At 29.9% G+C, this 13,619-nt stretch overlaps 1 protein-coding gene across 6 annotated transcripts in view; it reads right to left on the reverse strand.

The window, feature by feature from the left end:
• LOC129963493 (protein phosphatase 1 regulatory subunit 16A-like) overlaps positions 1-13,619 on the reverse strand; it is a 263,335-nt gene that overhangs the window by 147,155 nt on the left and 102,561 nt on the right. Inside the window, exon 1 of one of the 6 annotated variants that reach the window (XM_056077909.1) lies at positions 12,154-12,172. The exons of the other annotated variants lie outside the window; for them this stretch is intronic. The gene's annotated coding sequence lies outside the window, so the exon portion shown is untranslated. Of the gene's footprint in view, positions 1-12,153; positions 12,173-13,619 lie in introns of those variants that run through there. 6 annotated transcript variants of the gene reach the window in all.

Below are 13,619 nucleotides of genomic sequence, written 5' to 3' on the forward strand. Positions count from 1 at the left end.
TTTGTCCCGTCAGAGGTATTTTGTCCAATTCAATCAAAATTACTCTAATTCTTGTATTCAAAAGATAATATGAACAAAGCATTAAATACTTTAATATCCTATTCTCTCTTAAAAAGGAAAGGGTGTATGTGCGGGCACAATGGTGGAAAGCCATATGAAGGATGGTCTGTTCTTTAGAAGTTATAGCGAAATTCGCAAATTAAAGCGAATTTCCTTAAATTTATTTTTTTACACTATATCAAAAAAAAAAATTTTTTTTAATTGACTTTTTAATAATGGCAATTTAGCTGTCATGTATTTTTCCTCCTGCATTTCGACAGTTTTAAAAAAATATGCAAAAATTTTGTAAAACATTATGGGGGGGGGGGGGGAATTCGCCTTTGTTGGAGTGAAATTCAAATCGTTTTCATTCGTTTATCAAATATTTAATCGCATGAATAGTTTCCATTGTTGAAAGCTAAAAAAATGATGAGACAATTCGATTGAGTTACTTTTCTACTTTCAATCGTAAGGGAATAATGAGTAAATTTTCAACCTGCCATCATTTCTAACTTCTTTAAGTTAGAAGACCCATATATAAACTCAAGAAAAAAATTATACCTTTCCACCAAAATATTTGCCACCCGTGAAAATTCAATCAAAATTCCATGAATTATTTTATTCGTATATAAACATGGACAACAAGCTAAAAATATATAACAACTTATGAACAAAGAGTTGTTTGGCATTCTAGGGACAGTAATCGATGAAGATATGCAGAAATTTTCTCGAAGTTGTGCCATCAGAATCATTGAAATAAGCATGCAATTTTACGTATGTTCCTTTTTAAAATATGCTTAAAATTTAATGCTTCTTGCGAGACAGCTTTGAAATGCACAAAAAAAAGCGACTAGTACAGCAATTCCTGTAATTTAATTAACCTTTTGCACTCTAAAAAGTAATTCGATGCATAATTATAAGGACGCAAGGACTTTTTTTATTGCGCTGAAAAATAAATACATATAATTCTTTTAAGTTGAATTTCCTCCAAAAATTAATCTATATTTTCTTACCATTCTGTAGGTAATTTTAACAATCATAACTTAAAAAATAAATAAATAAAAAGTCAAACTAAAGCATCATTTTTTGAACGATGACTGAGTGAAGACATTCGACTGCAATGGGATAACAGTTTCATCCCACACATTCATTACACATTTATTTTGCGAAACTAAACGAATAGCTGCCATATACTGAGAGTTAAATTTTCACAATTTTAAAAAAGAAAAGTGATAATGAGTTTTAATTTTTACTTTTAATAAAAATTAAATATATAGAATAAGAAGAGAATTATGCATTACATTCAATACCAATCAAATTAGTAATGAAAATATGTTTTCCGAATATGCATTAAGTGTAACGATACGAAATATTAACGTTTAAATGAAAATAAATCTTATTTTTATTATGGTAATGCCATACAGAGATTTTTTTTAATTATATACTTCTGATTTTGTACATAAAATCGGTATCATATTGTTCCAATAACTTCGATAATTAATAATTTACAGAATGATTGCTATGCATGAGATTTTTCTTTTAATTTAAAGTACCCGTTATAAATTCGCGAAAATTCAATATGAAAATGCCTTTGAACAATTTTTATTTACAATAGAGGACTTTCCGTATGTAGCAATGATTTCATAAACCGTAAAACTCAGTTTTTATAAATTTGTTGATTTATTTCTTTACAAAATGATTCGTAATTCTTTTTCTTTTCTTTTCTTTGAGTTTGAAGTTTTTTAAACATCTTGACCAAGGTAGATCTTGGAGAAACTGCAAAGCAAATAATGGAAAGTTTGTTGTATTAAAAAAATACTTCCTTATGATGTGTTTACTATGCATGCTTCAGTTACTAACTCGAAAATATAGTCCTTACAAAAGGCAACAATTCACCATTTTCTTAACACAGAAATTATGTCTTGCCATTCAAATAAAACATCGTCGCAATTTATTCTGCTCTCCAAAAATCAACTACGATCAATTATTCATAACCGAAACTGTTCTTTCTTTCTGTATTTAATGAGCCATTTTCGTAGATTAAGATCATTTCGGATCCTTTTAAAAGTGACTGAATGACAAATTCAATTCAAAATCGAATCATTTTCAAAGAGGAAACTCCTCCCCAGCGCCTTTAGAGAAATCGACTGCACTAACTTCCAGACAAGTAACCACTAAACAGTTTACTTTGTCCAACTCCTATTTGTCCCGACATAGATTTTTCTTTAACATTAATGTGAAAGAACAAGCGGAGGCAACGAACGATTAAACGCGATTACAATCCGGTGAACAACTTCACACTCGAACAATGGCATTCTAAAAGATGACCACCTGAAAAAACAGAGATACAGCAGCGCTGCCCTTCTTGAAATTCATCGAATTAAATCGCCCGACTCGACAGCCAGGAAATTTGCTCAGGCTCCACTAACTCCATAACTCATCGTACCGAGATAAACAAATAAAAAATCAGAGTAACAATAATGGGAAGCAGTTTCCGATACCAGATTTCCAACAACTGTAACGGCTGGTAATCCGCGGTAGCATTTAGTCTCGCTTCGTTACGTCTGCTATTCGAGAGCGTCGCGGCGTTGTTGGCTGGACTGTTAGAGAGGGACTGGGGGAAATGATTAGATCAGTTCAAGGAGTACACAGAGATGTATCGAATGGAACGTGTCTGATCTCACGCGAGTTAATGACCACCGCGGAAGACGATTCGGTAAATTGAGACGGTGATAGTGCAACTTCATCGACAACAGTTTATCGAACATGCAATGGCACATTAAATTCGTGACAAGAAAGTTTCTTAGCCTGCTTTGTCGGCGCAATTGTTTGAGGTTGATATGCAGATTAGTTATTGAATAACAGCTCGATTCCAAAAACAGTGCGTGGAAGTTTAGTAATGAGTAGATCTAACAGTACTGAATGTTATGAAAAGTTGATAATTTAATACAGCATACAATAAATGGAAACATTTCATGTAAATATACGCCATTACGGAAAGACACAAAGAGAAGGGGGGAAAACATAAGGAAACGTTAATCCAAATGATGTCAAATTTAAACAAGTATTTCAAATAATGCGATTAGTATTTATTAAATGTAAAATTAGAATACAAAATTTTAAAGAGAAAAAAATTTAAAAAGAGAAATTAGGGTTTGCACAATACACCTGGATTTTAAAGCCCTGCAGCCATAAGTCACACGGAGAGACATAAGATTAACAAAGAGATTAAGCTGTTGTTACAAGCTGATCACCTGTACGATTTTGAAATTTTGTAATGATATAAATCAAACAATTCGAGTTATGCGGAAAAATGCATCAATACATAAAAATAAAAAGCCCTAAATATATTTAAGCTCGTTATTTCATAATACCGTTCTCCATTAAAAAACAAGTTGGAATCTCTGAAGCAATGATTCTTCAAAATAAAAACAAAGATAATAATAAATACGTAAACAAATTGTCTAATGATAGATTTTGTGGAACTTCCCATGTTCTTTCGTATCATAAGTTCATTTGGATCATTTGCAAATAATTCGAGTTGCAGGGATAATTTTCAAATTTTCAGCAAGAAATTTCAATTTAATGCTCTTTTTAAAATACTTGTACTTTCCAAATAACACCCACCTTAATAAAAACCTATATAAAGAAAATTTGAAAACTGAAGAAAGGGGAGGGGGGCAAGCTTCAGATTTTTTTTTCCCCCAAAGCAATTATGGATGTTTGACGTACTATTTTATTTTAAATTCGATTAATGAATGCAGTTAAATTGTTCGCCATGGTTTCAAAGGTCAAAACTAAGGAACGAAGAAAAACACTTACATTTTCAGAACGAAATTACTACAGAAGAGGGATGTCCAATATATACCAAATTTAAGCAAAATAGATTCGATAAATAAAAATGAATTGCTCATTTTTCGATAATACAGATATTTTTGTTCAGTAAATAAGATATTATTATAACTATAAAAGCATAATTACTTAAGAATTTTTATAGTGAGAAACATGAGAGAAATTGCATAATAAAATGAATTATTCGGGAAAGACAAAGCATCTTTATGATAGTCGTCTTCCTTACAAGGAATTTTGCTAAGGAACATAAAACCAAGCACTGATGCTCTGTAGGTAACTCTAATGGACATCTGGGATCCGAAAATAAAGGAAAATAAGGTAAGGATGGACCAGAAGATCGATGTTACGTCATCCTAATAAAAATGTACGAGAGAAGATAATACGGAGACAATTAGAAGATATAATAACAAATACAGAATGCAAGAAATGGTTATTCTCGTGCAATGTGTAAATTTCTTTAATGGCAAGTGAACAGATGGGTACTTTAGTATTGATAAATTTTACTGCAAATGATAATATCCTCAATACCATTAATATTTATTAACCACTATAAGTATAACAAATTTTCTGGAACTGCAAAGAAAATCGAAGATAATGTTTATTGTTACTTTGAATTTAAAATGAGTACCTCAACGAAAAAGAAAATAATTTCGTAAAGCAGAAACTTTGCGAGCTAATTACTTTAAAGTAGATTATTATTTGAAGATATTAAAAAAAAAAAATACAATAAAACATTTTTAAAAAAACCATTAAAAGACTTTCGTTGCTTTTATTATCTGGAGGAAAAAAGGGAAGAATGGAATACGTACGCAATGAAATTACTGATTTCATTATGCTTAAGACAATTTATAATCTTTCAGATGAATCTATTTTGTGTAGGAGAAGGGGGCTACAGAGGCGCAAAATAACGAACATAACATTATATTACAGAAAAAACGACAAAAAAAAGCAAAAAATTATCTTTAAAAAATGTATAAACAAGTAAAGTGTTACATAAAAAAAAACAAAATTTATTCAAAATCAAGAATAGGCAAAAATTATGAATATTAAAAAAATATATAAAAAGGAAATTCCTGATAAAAATATATAAAAATATCTAAGAAATTTAACATATTTATAAAGTTTCCAAGGTTTGCTTATTTAAAATTTCTAAGAGAAATCTTTTCAAATTCATATTGGCAGGATATGAGTTTGATTTAATATTTCATTTCAAAGCTATTGTATAACTAAGAAAAAACGCCTCCAGCCCAATGAAAATTGACTAAGTAAAATCATAAAACATCCACAGCATATATTTGGTTAATATTTGGTTAAACATGGTAAATAAATAAATTGCAAGCGGAGGCATTTGTTGCAATAGAAAATTAAGTCATAAAAAGTCAAAAGAATATTTTGTACTTTTTCCGGAATATTAGATATTGCACATTGCATTTTTTTAAAAAATTGTCTTCATATATTAAATTTAATCTATTTTCACCATTGGACATCGGTAGCAAGAACGGCGATCAAAATACTTTTTTTCCATGAGCAATTACTAAAAAATATGCACATGGTTTTCTTCATGCCATGTCTTAGTCACCATTTCACTTCTGTATTAGTTTTTAAATATTGATCATAAAAAGTTAAGAAAGGCGCAATGAAATTTGTATTATTTTAAATAATTATTATGTTAAAGTAAAAATTATTTATTTATCATAATAAAGATTTTCCGTACAAACAGCATTCTTTTAGACAACCGAATTTAGCACTATAAAATACACAGGTTTAAAACTAAATATCTAAATGCATACATTCACACTTGCATTACATTAAATCGCATCGCGAACAAATACTTATGAGATAATATCAGTCCTTTGACAATAAGAGATGGTTGTTTGAGGAAATATTAGTGAAAAGGTTAAAATACATTTTGGTCAGATACGATGAGTTTAAAACAGATTTTAAAATATTCACCGATTAAAATTTACATAATAATACAAGATACTAGCACCAGAAGGTGCCTTTCACATACTAATATTCTGCTTTACAGTCTAATTTAGAAGAATAAGATCATTTACTAGTTATCTTGGAACATCCTGAATTTTATCGCTTCGGGCTATAATTAAATCCTTTGGATATAATGAGAAGGTGACATTGGAACAGAAATACACGTGGGATACAATTCCGTAAACTATTTAAGAACGGATACTAGCATGATTTCAGTTTCTGAAAATATAGCATTACTGGAACCTGCTCTTAGTTTGAACTAATGGGAATGTTTAGTCTTTCGACTTAATATTCTGAAAGGTCAATTCAGACAAAGTGTATTTAAGGGTTTCATAGATAGCAACTAATAACAATACTGCTCTAAATTGGATTCAAAATATTGTTATTTTAACTGTTTTCATGTAAATTTTTGAACAACTTAAGATTGCTCTTTCTGTTCAAATACATTACGATTCTATGAAAAATATTTATTTCTTCTCAGCTAACATTATACAGGTTGGAAGAGTAAAAATGCAATATAAGACATGTTTTTAAAACGATGACGAAAAAGGAAGAACTTTTAAAAACAGAAGTTCCGTTATTTTTATAACTGAAAACCGTGCAAGACAAAGAAAAGAGAATCTTTGAAAAGAATACAGTACACTCCCGATTATCCGCGGAATCGGATGGCGCGGCCGCTGCGGATAACAAAAATCGCGGATAATTCGAAAAAAGCTAAAAACGAGTACAGCAAAAGAGAAAACAGTCATTCCAACTTTGAAAAATCGTTTTATGTACAATAAAACGTAAAATAAACAGCAGGAAATGTTTAACTAACGCTTAATATTTTAGCATCTCACTCAAAACTAACCTAAAATGCATTTTGTTAATGAAAACAGAAAAGTACTTTGTACTTATGAGAGGCGTCAAGGATACACAGAAAAATTAATGCATATGTACTTTTTTAATACTATAATGTATTATGTAATTACAAAAGCATAACTGTAAAACTACACCTTTTTGAAGAAATCAGTCATTTGTGTTTGCTTCTTGCTTTGGAAGCATTTTCTCTTTGCTTGAAAGCAAAAAAAAAAAAAAAAAAAAAAAAAACTTAGTGCGGCAGGCGCGGATAACCCGCCCGCGGATAATCGGGAGTCTACTGTATATTGAACCCTACAGTTAAAATAATAAATTAAAAGAAATATAAGATCGAAAAATTTATTTATTTTATTTATTTATTTATTTTCCAAAAATTAATAATTTTGCTTTCTATATCGCATCAAAATAACGATATTTAACCCATCACAAGTTTAAAGTACAACCATAACATGCCGAAAAAGTATTTTAGGCAATTATATTGATGCCGTAATCTATTCCAAAAAGTAAAACCAAAAATTTAATCTTAAAACATCTCATTTAGAAAAATAATTAAAGCATTTTTACAGAATGAAAACAGTAATATAAAATAAATCAAGCTAAGATATTTTTCTTTAAAATTAATGACTTTACCATCAATAAAGTGCTAAAAAATAAGTAAATGATAAATAAAACAATCGAAAGGTCTTTCTACTGTCCCAGAAAAATCTTTTCTAACTTCTTCAAACAGAAGCATTTGTTTAAAATTATCTTTTTATACGGAATATATTTCCATAATTGATCGGGAATCTAAAAAGTTAAAACTCTTTAGAAATGAAGTTTCTGTAACAGCTGCGCATGAAATAAAAGCCTCTTTCTTAGTAATAAATTGTCTGTAAAAAAAGAGCAGAATCGTAAATTTCAGTCCTTTCATTTGAACAAAATAAAATACTAAAATATTTTTTTAAGAAAATGAAGATATATTTCACGAATAGGAAATTTAAATTAAACTTTTATGCATACAATAGAGCAGTTAAATTTAATTTAATTTCGAGGGATTTGGAAATTTAAGATACAAGAATTAATTCACAACCAAAAGTGATCACTTGGAGTAAGAAAGATTCTCTTGGAACAATGAGACTGACACATTTATTTGTAGTTTTAAGATACAAGAATTACTACAGTTATTACAAAGATACAAAAATTACTACAGAGCGATCACCTACAGCAAGAAAGATTCTTTTGGAACAATGAGATTGAAACATTTATTTGTTGCTTTAAGATACAAGAATTACTTCATAACTAAAATGATCACCTGCAACAAAAAAGGTTTTTTTTTTTTTGGTACAATGAGACTGGAACATTCATATTCACCTAACAAATGTAAGTTTTTAAGAAATTTTATGCAAAAAAACAATTTTTCCATGTTTTATTTGCATGTGAGAAAGGAAAAAAAATTAAATAACTATTTTTATATCAGAATTTAATTGAACATGAGCTTTCCAGCATCGTTGAACCGAAGATAAATGCTCAAACTGCCTATTAAATTCAATTTCCATCATACATGAACTTATCCTTTTTACTAATTAAAAAAGAAATTTATGTGACAGAATCGTCATAAACAAATGAATATGATATTACACTATATGATAAATGATAAGAAACACTTAATATTCTTTTTTCAATTTTTTATCGCCAAGTATATATTTATTCATCTGCTCCAAACATAAGCGTTATGGAAAAGTACCCATAACAACACTAAATCAACATTTCATAAAGAAAAAGAATTTTAAAGTAAGACATTTCAATTACTCCGGCAAATAAATTCATTAAAAATGAAACGGAAGAACTTGGTGAACTCACGCAACGAATAACGATTTTAGTCTCTAAAAAAAAGAAGAAATTCGGTTACTACTAAATTGCACAAACGACTAATTATCAGGTTTTCCCACAAAAAGAAAATCGCTTCTGCCATAGGGGTAAAAAATAGCAAATGGTAGTATTTAAATAACATTTAAGTTCTGTATTTATCTCGGAGTAGAAATTTTGATCATGCTACTCAGAGACATATTAAAGGTTAACCACTCTAGAGGTCTGGATCAGAAAAATGGCCATCTTGAATGACAGAGCGTGCAAAATACTTCAATGGTGCGCATTTAAAGAAATTACACAGTTCTTAAGCAGTTCACAGAGTCAAAATAATTTTAGAATGACACACACAAGAAAAAAAACAGAGTTTGAGGAATTTTTTAAATAAAAAAATCGTCATTTAGATTTCAAAAATGAACGTCACAATATTTTTAGAATATATCCAAGAATTTCAAATCCAAGCGCCATCTGATTCATGTTCACTGAAAAATTGTTTAATAACAAGCATGCACATAATATAGATGCCTCAAACATAAATGAATAATATAAGTTGACGGTTTTGCATACTTTATATTAATAAATTTCGGATTAATATAGTTTTTCAACTATTCACAAAATAAATTAATTTTCCAAGATCAATTCCCAACATCGGTATTTAAAAAAGTAACTGAAATGTAAGAGTAACAATCAAAATCTAGAAACTGTACCTGCAGTTGACACTCGACGAGGTTGAGAGAAAACAAAAACTTAATTATGAAAACAAGGAAAAACTTAAATTTAATCCGCTTTTGTAGAGGCAAGATATAAGTAAAAATAATTTCGCAAAAAGAAAAACCACCATGAAAATACAATTAAGTGAAATAGGTCTTTTTTCAATTTCAGATTACAGTTTAATTAAAATGACATTATAAAGTCTTTTATAAATAAGTTGCAGTTTGAGAGGTGCTTGGCTTTAGTTTTCAAAACACCAATGGAATGGATTTTGGTGTTTGTATCTTTATTTTTAAATAAAACTTGTTAACTAACATCTAATAATACGCCTCCAATACCGAAAACTTAACTTCCCGCGTTACACGACTTTAATAGAAGGATCAACAACAGGAACTTACTGCTTAATGTATCAAATATCCTTTTGTTAGGTTTCTTTTCCCAATAAGACGCACTTTAAAAGTAATGATTTCCGGCGACAGCAGCCAAATTAAAACTTTCTACCACTTCTAACTATGCGTAGAAGCACATTTAACTATTACTTAGTAATAATTAATACTTCCACATGCGTCGAATGAGAACCCGAAATGTACACTTCCCGAATTACTGTAAAGACTAATATAAAAATTATATTTTCTCGGAGTTTTAGCAAATGAGCCAAAGATTACACAGGTATGTGACATCCCTAATTTAATGATTTTTTCCCCCTAGTCATAATCAGTATTAGCCTAGAGGTGGAACACCGAAATTACATAACGACATTATTAAAGTGACAAAGGATGCTTCAAAGACACAAAACGGAGGTTGAATAGCAAATTATGTATTAATTATTCATTAGACGGGGTTTCCGAAAACTGCTGCTTCGGTTGACTTCACAACAAAGACCGCAGAGAGGATAATCAATACATAAAGTATAAGGAAAAGCGCTTTGGTTCTGCTTCAACAAGATGAAATGAAGCGATAGAAAGGAGATAAAAATAAAAATATCGATGCACAGAGTAGTGAATATTTTTATATAACATTTTTCAGTATTTCCTCCAATACTCAAATATATAATTTGCTTTATAACGTTTCAAGAAATTCTAAAACAAATTCTTGAAGGCTGTTTAATTCATAGAAACGGCACAAAAAAAAATGCGATTAATTAAAGCATTAAAGACAATGTCATCAATCATTAAATCACAAAGAAATATTTATCTTCAAAGATCAAATCATTAACTCAAATATGTTGCTCTATTCTGGGAAACGGAAACTCTACGCTTTTGCGTATGCACCCGGAAACATTGATTTTATCAAAATAGGGGTGAAATGATAGTTGGAGGAGGAGATATTTACATTTTATTTGCCATCATAATTAAAAGACCACTTATCAGTGGAATTATAAAACCTGAATTATGGTCCAAAGAATTGAATTTATCACTTGAACAATAATTATATAATCCTCAAAATAAAATAAAGTGGTACTCCCAAACGGGGGGGGGGCGCACGAAAATGTATCAAACAGTCAATGCCTAACGAAGAATTCCGGAAATGCGCACATCGTATTCACAGATTAACAATAATATCTTTCTGCGCATAAAATCGTTCCAAAAATTATAGTCTCTGATTCTTGAAACGAAATATACCTATTAAAAAAAAAAAAGAGTTCACCAACTGCAGCAAACAAACAAAAAAAATCATTATAAGAAAAGCAACCAATTTTATCGTCTCTCCCAAGGCAAAATAAATAAATACATAAAAATATATCGAGAAATATATACTATTTATATAATTAGTTAATTTACATAAGTCATAATAAAGGAATGATAACATAAAAAATGGTGGCAATGCTTGATATTGATTTGAAGTTACGAGAATAACATCACAAGGATTTCAATGTTCAAAAATTCGGACGCGAAAGGGGTTTTTTTTTTAATATAAATAACCAAAATTCCTATCAATTACTTCCCTCATCTCTGAATACAGAAGATAAATAACTTTTCATTTCCTATTTTACCATATCAATAGTCAATATTTCCTGTTTTCTTCCTCAGGAATTCGAAAATTATACTTCATATTTTTCCTTCGGTGTCATTTACTTTTATACCGATCAAGATATATAGAAAAATTCTTAACAGCAAAAAAACTTTACATAACTTATATGATTTTTCCCATGCAGTCTCTTATCAAGAAACATCCAGAAGTTCTTAAAATCTCTATCAATTGGAAAGAGACTAGAAACAGGAAAGAGCACCTACATAATGATATAAAGAACTTCAGAACATACTGACAAAAAGTAGCCCAATATTTTCCTTCTTCTTCTTCTTCTTCTTTTTTTTTATAAGGTTGACTTTATTATAAAAGAAAAGAGCATCTATCTTTTGAAATAAACATTTTAAAAATCAGGAACAAGAAATCGCTCTTTGCTTTCTAAAAACTTGAGCTGATGCTTGGTTTTAGCACATAATGTCAAGAAATATATTAAATATTTTCTTATCAAATTTTTAAAAATGTCATACGACAGGAACTGTTTCAGTAATGTGTTTTTATCTAAATTTTTAAACAATATTCAGCAACTTGTCAAACTTCTATCGATATATAACGAATTATTTAGAATTTTCAAGAATTAATTTTACTACATTAATAAAATTCAAAAGTATTGCAGTTCGTGTTTAAAAGTGATAATACGATACAAATACAGGATGCCTCTGAATTCATGGAATAAACTTTAAAGGTAGGTAAAATACATACGAAGAAGAATTTTTTTATAGCAATATGGGGTTAGAAATAAAATGTGTAGGCTGAAAAAATAAAAATTAAAACAAGCTCTTTAATTATATGTTACAGTAAATGGTCAAATGTGACATCACTAACATCAAGACAGACCTGATAACGTCTAGCATGCCAATGGCGTACTCTTTCGAAGACTCCAGTGTTATACGAATAATTGCAGCAATGAAGGAAAGTTTTTCAATGAGGTCCACAGCAGAGTCCTCAGATGTTTTGAAGTTCCCCAAAAGAAAAAAAAATCGATACTTGATAAAACAAGTCGGCGTGCTAATCAAGCGATTGGTCCTCCTATAATAAAAACAACTATGGGCATATAAAGTAATCATTTACAATAACCGCCAACACTTTAAAAGAGAACTGCGCCTGGAAAACATGTAGTGTAGCACGTGGGTTCGAGGACCAACACATGGGAAATGTGCAAATTAAAAACTTCATCAGGTGTAAAGATGGCCTCATCTGCGAAAAGTACATTTGCAGAGAAACTCGGAGAAAATGTGCGCTCCTGCAAAAATCATTTATAGAAATCTACGCATCGAGGATAATCAGCTGCACTGAATGCTTACGTTTTCTGTAAGTTGTAAGGAAAAAAATTTTCTCTAGCAAAATTTTGTATGGGGTGTTTTACTCACGTCTATAGTTCGTGCAATCGGCCTTGTATTAATACTTCGATTATCTTCAAATTCTCTTAGAATATGTTCTTCCATTTCTGAAAATTTACATGTCCCACGCGCCTGTAACCAGTTACTTGACATGAAATAAACTGCTCTCACAAAACAGACATTATAAACGCGGAAAAATTTTGTCATCCGGCATTATCCTATTGGAGAAATGTTCATGATACAAACTTAACGCCTCTCTTCTGTTACACTTCGCAGCCCCATACATAAGATGCATGCCGGCTTTCTCAGAAAGTTTAGTTATTGCGCCATAAGAGTGGACACCCTGTTCAGAATATAATTGGCTCTTATATGTAATTCTCAACTGGGGACCACTCAAAGATTTCTTTGAAATCATACATGTGAAGAGATTATCAAATGAAGTTATGAAAACGAAAAACTATTTGCAATGTATGTAAGCACCCCCCCCCCCCAACAGAAAATTTTCTATTTTTGGTTTTTATCTGTTTTAAAGTTTAAACATGTTTGAAAACTAAGTGTAAAAATTTAAAAACTCTTTTCGAAGATGCGAAAACACATTAAAATAATTTCTAAATAAAATAGCAAGAAACAGGACCTCGTTATTGTAGCTGTCAATACAAAATCTCCTAGAAAGTGAATTTTTAAATAATATTTTTAACATATTTCAAGTATGTAATGAAGAAATTTTGTAATTCATTTTTCACTCACTTCGGAATTTCCTGGAATTTCGTAATTGTATACATGTAGCGATTGTATTTGTAATTGACGACGGCAATACACTATTTTAATGTTTCCAAAAATTGATTATCAGCTAATCAGTTAATTTATAAAATTTTGATTCTATATATGTGACAACAACTAATTAAGAATTTGAGAAAGAAATTTATTTCGAAACGGCATAATATTTATAAGGTATTTATATAT

This window comes from Argiope bruennichi, chromosome 3, assembly GCF_947563725.1.
Source record: "Argiope bruennichi chromosome 3, qqArgBrue1.1, whole genome shotgun sequence".
Taxonomy (NCBI): domain Eukaryota; kingdom Metazoa; phylum Arthropoda; class Arachnida; order Araneae; family Araneidae; genus Argiope; species Argiope bruennichi.